The following is a 10,629-nucleotide window of genomic DNA, read 5'->3' on the forward strand; positions in this document are numbered from 1 at the left end:
ATTGAGCCTTAACGGATATAATAGGTCTAAAAAACATAAAATAAATATCGATTAATGCTAAATTGGAACTAAATATTAAGCTAAACATAGACTCTTAGACGAAACTTCAATGATGCTAAATTAGCTACACAACTGTAACCAGGAACTATTGATACGTCATTTTTGCCTTTGTAGTTCCTGTTTAGCTTCAATTGTAGTCCAAGTTAAGCTTCAAATGTAGCTTTAGTTTGTCTTCGGTTGTAGTTTTAGTTAACCTCAATTGTAGTCCTAGTTAAGCTTCAAATGTAGTCTTAATTTAGACTCAAATGTAGTCTCAAATTAGCTTCAATTATAGTCACAATTTAGCTTCAATTGTAGTTTCAGTTTTGCTTCAATTGCAGTTTCAGTTTAGCTTCAATTGTAGTCTCAGTTTAGCTTCACTTGTAGTCCTAGTTTATCTTCAATTGTAGTCCCAGTTTAGCTTCAATTGTAGTCTCAGTTTCGATTCAAAGTAGTCACTGGTTAGCTTCAATTGTAGTCTCAGATTAGCATCAATTGTAATCGCAGTTTAGATTCAATTGTAGTCATAGTTAAGCATCCCTTTTAGTCCTAGTTCTGCTTCAATTGTAGTCAAAGTTTATCTTCAATTGTAGTTTCAGTTTAGCTACAATTGTAGTCTCTGCTTAGCTTTAATTGTAGTCCCAGTTTAGCTTCAATTGTAGTTTCAGTTTATCTTCAATTGTAGTCTCAGTTTAGCTTCAATTGTAGTCACAGTTTAGCTTTAATTGCAGTCATAGTTTTGCTTCAATTGTAGTCGAAGTTTAGCTTTAATTGTTGTCATAGTTTAGCTTCAAGTGTGGTCTTAGTTTAGCTTCATTTATATTTAATTGTAGTTTGAGTTTAGCTTCAATTGTAGTCCCAGTTCAGCTTCAATTGCAGTTTTAGTTTAGCTTCACTTGTAGTCCAGTTTAGCTTCAATTGTAATCATTGTTTAGCTTCACTTGTAGTCCCTGTTTAGCTTCACTTGTAGTCCCAGTTTAGCTTCAATTGTAGTCTCAGATTAGCTTCAATTGTAATCGCAGTTTAGCTTCAATTGTAGTCATAGTTTAGCATCACTTTTAGTCCCAGTTGAGCTTCAATTGTAGTCAAAGTTTATCTTCAATTGTAGTTTCAGTTTAGCTCCAATTGTAGTCTTGTAGTCGAAGTTTAGCTTCAATTGTAGTCCTAGTTTAGCTTCAATTGCAGTCCCAGTTTAGCTTCAATTGTAGTCATAGCTTAGCTTCATTTATATTCACAGTTTAGCTTCAATTGTGTAGTTTCAGTTTAGTTTCATTTGTTGTCACAGTTTAGCTTTAATCATAGTCCTAGTTCTTTTTCATTTGTTGTCACAGTTTAGTTTCAATTGTAGTTCCAGTTGAGCTTCAATTGTAGTCGGAGTTTAGTTTCAATTGTGGTCACAGTTTAGCTTCATTTGTAGTCACTGTTTAGATTCAATAAGACTCTCAGTTTAGTTTCAAAATATACTTTCAGTTTACATTCAATTGTGGTCCCAGTTTTGCTTAAATTTTTGTCCCCGTTTAGCTTCAAATGTAGTTTTAGTTTAGCTTAATTGAAGTACCAGTTAAGCTTCAATGGTGGTTTTAGATTACCTTCTATTGTATTACAAATTATGTTCAATTGTAGTTCTGATTAGCATCAATTATAGCTATTTATTGTAAAGAAAGAATTTTAAGAATTGATAAAAAAAGTTTTATTTGATATGAACAAACAAGTTAATAAATTTTGTGGTTCTCTCAATTTCTGATATAATTTCTAAAGATTTTCTAATTTAAGATCCATGTAAATCTTTTGTGGTTTTCAAACCACAAGCACATCTCTTATTAAAATTAAAAATACACATTGCTAAAGTCATTGGGCTAAGACCCGCATATTTATATAATCTTTCAGCTATGCTACAAACAATTATTAGAGATTAAATTAAATAATAGAGATTGTGGTTAACATATTTATTTCTAAAACCAGAAAACGATTTTGAATAATTTTAAAATTTTTCATTACACCAGCACTCTTTTAATTTACAGCAGCAGATATGAGTTCTATATAGAGTTTTAAAACAAATCAAGTATTCTGTTACACCATTTAAGAATATTCAAATCAAAACTTATATTTAAAATTTTTGAAATATTTAAAATCACATTTTAAATCTTTACACAGAAAACCACCTGCATTTTACAACTCTATCGTTTATATGCCAAAAATAGTTGCAATAAATCAACATTGATTAACCTACTATGGTCTGGAAAATTATCGATATCATAGAAATAAAATCTCAACATAATAATCTTCAAATACCTAGTAAATAAACTAACACATTTGCAAAATATCCATATCCAAAACCTAAGAAATTATAGAAAAAACGAAGAAAAATTTTCTACAAACAGTAGTTAAAATGGTATTACCAACCATAATAAGCCAAGAAATAATGGCCCAAAGCAAAGTAAAATTTTCCCCTGGGATTGTGATTTCCACAAATAATTGTATTTATTTATGTATATTTCAAATACAATACAAAACAGCCAAAGAAATTCAATGAAAATTACCACAATTCCCAAAGTCCCAAAGGAGTTGTGAAGATTTTTTTTCAAACAAACTATTTTTAAAGAAAATTTTCGCTCTATACCAGTACTCACCAGCCAGTCATGTAACAGAATAGACATGTAAATTATGGCACTAAAATAGGATTGAAATACGTTGAACATATAGAAGAAAACTAAACTGATACTAGTACCACAATCTTATTACACAGATATAACCAGATGGAAGGACAGACGGACAGACAGACGAATTGTTAAATAGATAGATAGACAGACACAAACTTACGATGACATGCGTTACCACCTTCCAAGACGAAATGTTCAACAACATACTCTCTTTCATACCCATTCAGAGCTCAGAGCTGTTGTTTAAGACGCCAAGTAAATGAAAATGAAACTAGCTGGAGGCGTTGAAAAAATAACCCATAGACTGATGGACGGACGGATATTTAAGGTAGAAGTAAAAATGCTTATAATATTATAAAAAAGTTAAAAACAAACATTTTGAAGAGTTTGAAACAGAAAATATTTTTTGTACTAAAAAAAATAACAAAATATGTTGCAATATGAAGACAAGCAACTTAACTAGAAGAAACTCCTCTGTTTCGAATGATGCGATGAGTGGTGGTGCAACAGCAAATTTAACAATTTGTGATGTTGAGAGAAAAATTTGAAATAAAAAAATAAACTATTTGAGGGGAAGTATTCCTAAAGTTAAACGAACGTAGCTATATACAATATAGCTTGGACTAAAGACCAGACTATTGTTTGAACTATAGACTAGACTATAGACTTGACTATAGATAAGACTATAGACTAGACTATAGACTAGACTATAGACTAGACTATAGACTAGACTATAGACTAGACTATAGACTAGACTATAGACTAGACTATAGACTAGACTATAGACTAGACTATAGACTAGACTATAGACTTGACTATAGACTAGACTATAGACTAGACTATAGACTAGACTATAGACTAGACTATAGACTAGACTATAGACTACACTATAGACTAGACTATAGACTATAGACTATAGACTAGAACACTAGACGAGACTATAGACTAGACTATAGACTAGACGATATATACTGAACTATAGACTAACTATAGACTAGACTATAGACTAGACATAGACTAGACTAGACTATAGACTAGACTAATAGACTAGACTAAGACTAACTATAGACTAGACTATAGACTAGACTATAGACTAGACTATAGACTAGACTATAGACTAGACTATAGACTAGACTATAGACTAGACTATAGACTAGACTATAGACTAGACTATAGACTAGACTATAGACTAGACTATAGACTAGACTATAGACTAGACTATAGACTAGACTATAGACTAGACTATAGACTAGACTATAGACTAGACTATAGACTAGACTATAGACTAGACTATAGACTAGACTATAGACGAGACTATAGACTAGACTATAACTAGACTATAGACTAGACTATAGACCTAGACTATAGACTAGACTATAGACTAGACTATAGACTAGACTATAGACTAGACTATAGACTAGACTAATATAGACTAGACTATAGACTAGACTATAACTAGACTATAGACTACATAGACTAACTATAGATAACTAATGACTAGACTAAGACTAGACTATAGACTAGACTATAGACTAGACTATAGACTAGACTATAGACTAGACTATAGACTAGACTATAGACTAGAGTATAGACTAGACTAGACTATAGACTAGACTATAGACTAGACTATAGACTAGACTATAGACTAGACTATAGACTAGACTATAGACTAGACTATAGAGACTATAGACTAGACTATAGACTAGACTATAGACTAGACTATAGACTAGACTATAGACTAGACTATAGACTAGACTATAGACTAGACTATAGACTAGACTATAGACTAGACTATAGACTAGACTATAGACTAGACTATAGACTAGACTATAGACTAGACTATAGACTAGACTATAGACTAGACTATAGACTACAATATAGACTAGACTATAGACTAGACTATAGACTAGACTATAGACTAGACTATAGACTAGACTATAGACTAGACTATAGACTAGACTATAGACTAGACTAGACTAGACTATAGACTATAGACTAGACTAGACTAGACTAGACTAGACTAGACTAGACTAGACTAGACTAGACTAGACTAGACTAGACTAGACTATAGACTAGACTATAGACTAGACTATAGACTAGACTATAGACTAGACTATAGACTAGACTATAGACTAGACTATAGACTAGACTATAGACTAGACTATAGACTAGACTATAGACTAGACTATAGACTAGACTATAGACTAGACTATAGACTAGACTATAGACTAGACTATAGACTAGACTATAGACTAGACTATAGACTAGACTATAGACTAGACTATAGACTAGACTATAGACTAGACTATAGACTAGACTATAGACTAGACTATAGACTAGACTATAGACTAGACTATAGACTAGACTATAGACTAGACTATAGACTAGACTATAGACTAGACTATAGACTAGACTATAGACTAGACTATAGACTAGACTATAGACTAGACTATAGACTAGACTATAGACTAGACTATAGACTAGACTATAGACTAGACTATAGACTAGACTATAGACTAGACTATAGACTAGACTATAGACTAGACTATAGACTAGACTATAGACTAGACTATAGACTAGAATTGTAGTCTATGTATAACTTTACTTTGTCCATAGATTGATGATATATACTTCTATCTCCCTCCATCTTCTTCTGGACACCATCCCCTTTTTTTAAACGACCACCAAACCAACAACAACAACAGCAACCTGAATATGTAGTCCATAACTCTAATAGTACAAATAACAAAACAGAAAACATTGAATTGAATAAAAAATGATCATAAAACATTTCATTTAAAAGTGATTTTCATTTAACAATTTATGATGATCTCTCTACGATTGTTTGCAACAACTACAACAACTCCCAACTTATAAAAACAACACACAAAACCAAATAGGAAAAATAATCATAAACAAAATAACAAATATTTAGTATCTTTGAGAACGAGCAGAAAGAACAATGCAATGTATGTGTTTCTAAATACACCTTTAAACAGATGTTGTTGAGATATTGCTGTTTGCTCTGCTGCTGATGTTGTTGATGGTGGTGGTGGGCCTTAATTTTTCTTCGGTTAATGCGTTATTTGCTACAGCCAATTGACAGTTGCATTCATTTAATGTGCGTATAACATGTTGAGACATTTTTTTTATAGTTGTTGGTTGAGGATATGCAACAATAACAATCCATAAACAACATAAATTTGGAAAATAAATGCGTTGAGCTGGTTCTGGCATTGCAACAATACACACCCTCAATTAATAAACGCATCCACCTTTAACCACTACTCATTGTCAGACAGACATCCATCCATATGACGTTTTGTTTGCTTGATTTGTTATTATTAGTTTTGTGTTCTTTTTTGGGTGTTCTGTAATACGATCTTAAAACTATTGTACATAAATTTTTATTTTGTTTATAAATTTTAATTTTCTTCGTCGCTCCCCCCCTTTTCCATTACTAAATATTCTCTGGCACTCCATGTAACAAAGTGTTCATTTAAAAAAATACTAAATAATTGTTGTTACACCGTAACAGCAGCAGCAATAATAGCAACAACAATAAAAACATTAATTGTTTTCGAATTAGGGGGAAAGGAAGTGTTAATGAGTTAAATTTTTAACCGCACATGCCACATGTTGTTTTTGTTAAACAAAATTTTGTATTTTTTTTTTTGGTGTTGTTATTTTTTTTGTTAAATTCTTTTGTAGGTTTAATTTTAGTAGCAGTTTTCAAGTTGTAATGTTTCATTTGACTTAAATATTGAAATATTTTGTTTGTTGTTTTTTAAACGTTTTTGTCAATATATTTTGTTTGTAATTTGAATCAAACGCGTATTTGGAGAATGTGATCTTAAACATGGAAATTAAATTTGTTGAAATTTGTGACACTGAATTTTTTGGTGTAACTTATGTCATGTGTATGATTTTGTTTGTGGAGGGAGGTATTTGGAAGTCGTCCTACTTTTTGAAACATTTGTAATAAATTCATTTATTTGTAGTTAAAGTTAATATAAAATTATAGACAAATTTATATTTAGAAATATTGAGAGAAATAGTCTAGTTTATAGTCTAGTCTATAGTTCTATAGTCTAGTCCTATTCTAGTCAAGTTTAGTGTAGTCTTCTAGTCTAAGTCTATAGTCTAGTCTATAGTCTAGTCTATAGTCTAGTCTATAGTCTAGTCTATAGTCTTCTATAGTCTGTCTATAGTCTAGTCTATAGTCTAGTCTATAGTCTAGTCTATAGTCTAGTCTATAGTCTAGTCTATAGTCTAGTCTATAGTCTAGTCTATAGTCTAGTCTATAGTCTAGTCTATAGTCTAGTCTATAGTCTAGTCTATAGTCTAGTCTATAGTCTAGTCTATAGTCTAGTCTATAGTCTAGTCTATAGTCTAGTCTATAGTCTAGTCTATAGTCTAGTCTATAGTCTAGTCTATAGTCTAGTCTATAGTCTAGTCTATAGTCTAGTCTATAGTCTAGTCTATAGTCTAGTCTATAGTCTAGTCTATAGTCTAGTCTATAGTCTAGTCTATAGTCTAGTCTATAGTCTAGTCTAAGTCTAGTCTATAGTCTAGTCTATAGTCTAGTCTATAGTCTAGTCTATAGTCTAGTCTATAGTCTAGTCTATAGTCTAGTCTATAGTCTAGTCTATAGTCTAGTCTATAGTCTAGTCTATAGTCTAGTCTATAGTCTAGTCTATAGTCTAGTCTATAGTCTAGTCTATAGTCTAGTCTATAGTCTAGTCTATAGTCTAGTCTATAGTCTAGTCTATAGTCTAGTCTATAGTCTAGTCTATAGTCTAGTCTATAGTCTAGTCTATAGTCTAGTCTATAGTCTAGTCTATAGTCTAGTCTATAGTCTAGTCTATAGTCTAGTCTATAGTCTAGTCTATAGTCTAGTCTATAGTCTAGTCTATAGTCTAGTCTATAGTCTAGTCTATAGTCTAGTCTATAGTCTAGTCTATAGTCTAGTCTATAGTCTAGTCTATAGTCTAGTCTATAGTCTAGTCTATAGTCTAGTCTATAGTCTAGTCTATAGTCTAGTCTATAGTCTAGTCTATAGTCTAGTCTATAGTCTAGTCTAGTCTAGTCTATAGTCTAGTCTATAGTCTAGTCTATAGTCTAGTCTATAGTCTAGTCTATAGTCTAGTCTATAGTCTAGTCTATAGTCTAGTCTATAGTCTAGTCTATAGTCTAGTCTATAGTCTAGTCTATAGTCTAGTCTATAGTCTAGTCTATAGTTAGTCTAGTCTAGTCTATAGTCTAGTCTATAGTCTAGTCTATAGTCTAGTCTATAGTCTAGTCTATAGTCTAGTCTATAGTCTAGTCTATAGTCTAGTCTATAGTCTAGTCTATAGTCTAGTCTATAGTCTAGTCTATAGTCTAGTCTATAGTCTAGTCTATAGTCTAGTCTATAGTCTAGTCTATAGTCTAGTCTATAGTCTAGTCTATAGTCTAGTCTATAGTCTAGTCTATAGTCTAGTCTATAGTCTAGTCTATAGTCTAGTCTATAGTCTAGTCTATAGTCTAGTCTATAGTCTAGTCTATGTCTAGTCTATAGTCTAGTCTAAGTTAGTCTATAGTCTAGTCTATAGTCTAGTCTATTAGTCTAGTCTATAGTCTAGTCTATAGTCTAGTCTATAGTCTAGTCTATAGTCTAGTCTATAGTCTAGTCTATAGTCTAGTCATAGTAGTCTAGTCTAGTCGATAGTCTAGTCTATAGTCTAGTCTTAGTCTAGTCTATAGTCTAGTCTAATAGTCTAGTCTATAGTCTAGTCTATAGTCTAGTCCTATAGTCTAGTCTATAGTCTAGTCCTATAGTCTAGTCTATAGTCTAGTCTATAGTCTAGTCTATAGTCTAGTCTATAGTCTAGTCTATAGTCTAGTCTATAGTCTAGTCTATAGTCTAGTCTATAGTCTAGTTATATCTAGTCTATAGTCTATAGTCTAGCTATAGTCTAGTCTATAGTCTAGTCTATAGTCTAGTCTATAGTCTAGTCTATAGTCTAGTCTATGTCCTAGTCTATAGTCTAGTCTAAGTCCTAGTCTATAGTCTAGTCTATAGTCTAGTCTATAGTCTAGTCTATAGTCTAGTCTATAGTCTAGTCTATAGTCTAGTCCTATAGTCTAGTCTATAGTCTAGTCTATAGGTTAGTTTATAGTCTAGTCTATAGTCTAGTCTATAGTATTCATAGTCTAGTCTATAGTCTAGTCTATAGTCTAGTCTATAAGTTCTAGTCTATAGTCTAGTCTATAGTCTAGTCTATAGTCTAGTCTATAGTCTAGTCTATAGTCTAGTCTATAGTCCTAGTCTATAGTCTAGTCTATAGTCTAGTCTATAGTCTAGTCTATAGTCTAGTCTATGTCTAGTCTATAGTCTAGTCTATAGTCTAGTCTATAGTCTAGTCTATAGTCTAGTCTATAGTCTAGTCTATAGTCTAGTCTATAGTCTAGTCTATAGTCTAGTCTATAGTCTAGTCTATAGTCTAGTCTATAGTCTAGTCTATAGTCTAGTCTATAGTCTAGTCTATAGTCCTAGTCTATAGTCTAGTCTATAGTCTAGTCTATAGTCTAGTCTATAGTCTAGTCTATAGTCTAGTCTATAGTCTAGTCTATAGTCTAGTCTATAGTCTAGTCTATAGTCTAGTCTATAGTCTAGTCTATAGTCTAGTCTATAGTCTAGTCTATAGTCTAGTCTATAGTCTAGTCTATAGTCTAGTCTATTAGTCTAGTCTATAGTCTAGTCTTATAGTCTAGTCTATAGTCTAGTCTATAGTCTAGTCTATAGTCTAGTCTATAGTCTAGTCTATAGTCTAGTCTATAGTCTAGTCTATAGTCTAGTCTATAGTCTAGTCTATAGTCTAGTCTATAGTCTAGTCTATAGTCTAGTCTATAGTCTAGTCTATAGTCTAGTCTATAGTCTAGTCTATAGTCTAGTCTATAGTCTAGTCTATAGTCTAGTCTATAGACTAGTCTATAGTCTAGTCTATAGTCTAGTCTATAGTCTAGTCTATAGTCTCTAGTCTGTAGTCTAGTCTAGTCTATAGTCTAGTCTATAGTCTAGTCTATAGTCTAGTCTATAGTCTAGTCTATAGTCTAGTCTATAGTCTAGTCTATAGTCTAGTCTATAGTCTAGTCTATAGTCTAGTCTATAGTCTAGTCTATAGTCTAGTCTATAGTCTAGTCTATAGTCTAGTCTATAGTCTAGTCTATAGTCTAGTCTATAGTCTAGTCTATAGTCTAGTCTATAGTCTAGTCTAAGTCTAGTCTAGTTAGTCTATAGTCTAGTCTATAGTCTAGTCTATAGTCTAGTCTATAGTCTAGTCTATAGTCTAGTCTATAGTCTAGTCTATAGTCTAGTCTATAGTCTAGTCTATAGTCTAGTCTATAGTCTAGTCTATAGTCTAGTCTATAGTCTAGTCTATAGTCTAGTCTATAGTCTAGTCTATAGTCTAGTCTATAGTCTAGTCTATAGTCTAGTCTATAGTCTAGTCTATAGTCTAGTCTATAGTCTAGTCTATAGTCTAGTCTATAGTCTAGTCTATAGTCTAGTCTATAGTCTAGTCTATAGTCTAGTCTATAGTCTAGTCTATAGTCTAGTCTATAGTCTAGTCTATAGTCTAGTCTATAGTCTAGTCTATAGTCTAGTCTATAGTCTAGTCTATAGTCTAGTCTATAGTCTAGTCTATAGTCTAGTCTATAGTCTAGTCTATAGTCTAGTCTATAGTCTAGTCTATAGTCTAGTCTATAGTCTAGTCTATAGTCTAGTCTATAGTCTAGTCTATAGTCTAGTCTATAGGCTAGTCTATAGTCTAGTCTATAGTCTAGTCTATAGTCTAGTCTATAGTCTAGTCTATAGTCTAGTCTATAGTCTAGTGTATAGTCTAGTCTATAGTCTAGTCTATAGTCTAGTCTATAGTCTAGTCTAGTC

This window comes from Lucilia sericata, unplaced genomic scaffold, assembly GCF_015586225.1.
Source record: "Lucilia sericata isolate MDLA Ls3-8-SP2 unplaced genomic scaffold, ASM1558622v1 Contig001744F_arrow, whole genome shotgun sequence".
Lineage (NCBI taxonomy): Eukaryota > Metazoa > Arthropoda > Insecta > Diptera > Calliphoridae > Lucilia > Lucilia sericata.